Source organism: Arachis duranensis, chromosome 1 (assembly GCF_000817695.3).
Source record: "Arachis duranensis cultivar V14167 chromosome 1, aradu.V14167.gnm2.J7QH, whole genome shotgun sequence".
Classification (NCBI taxonomy): Eukaryota; Viridiplantae; Streptophyta; class Magnoliopsida; order Fabales; family Fabaceae; genus Arachis; species Arachis duranensis.
Window position 1 is genome coordinate 74,505,269 of NC_029772.3, and position 634 is coordinate 74,505,902.

Genomic DNA, 634 nt, shown 5'->3' on the forward strand with positions numbered 1-634 from the left:
ATAGTTTAGTTTTAGAAGTAGTTTCTAGAGAGAGAAGCTCTCTCTTCTCTCTAGGAATAGGATTAGGATTAGTTCTTAGATCTAGGTTTTAATCTTTTCTTTCTTCTACTTCTACCTTTCAATTCTTTGTTGTTACATTCATCTTCTTCCATTCCTTTGTTGTAATTTCCTTTATGTTGTTCTTATGCTTTGTTGTAGCTCATTCCATTTTCTTTCAATTCAATAAGAGGTAATTCAAAATAATTGTTCTTCTTTGCTTTTCTATTGTTGATCTCTTGCCTTTGTAGTTAGATCTCTCTTTAATTCTTGCAATTTATGTTGTTTACTTTGATTGCCTTTTATGTGTTTTTTGAAATGTCTCTTTTAGTTTTAGTGTAGATTTTGTTCCTCTTGGCCTAGGTAGAGAAATTAGTGACTCTTGAGTTATCTAATCCTTTTGTTGATTGATAATTAGAAGTTGCAAATTGATTTGAATGCCTCTAAAGCTAGTCTTTCCTTTAGGAGTTGATTAGGACTTAAGCTAGTCTTTCCTTGGGAGTTGGCTAGGACTTGTGGCTCAAGTCAATTTATCCACTTGACTTTCCTTTCTTTAGTAAGGTTTAACTAAGTGGTAGCAATGAACAATTCTCATCAT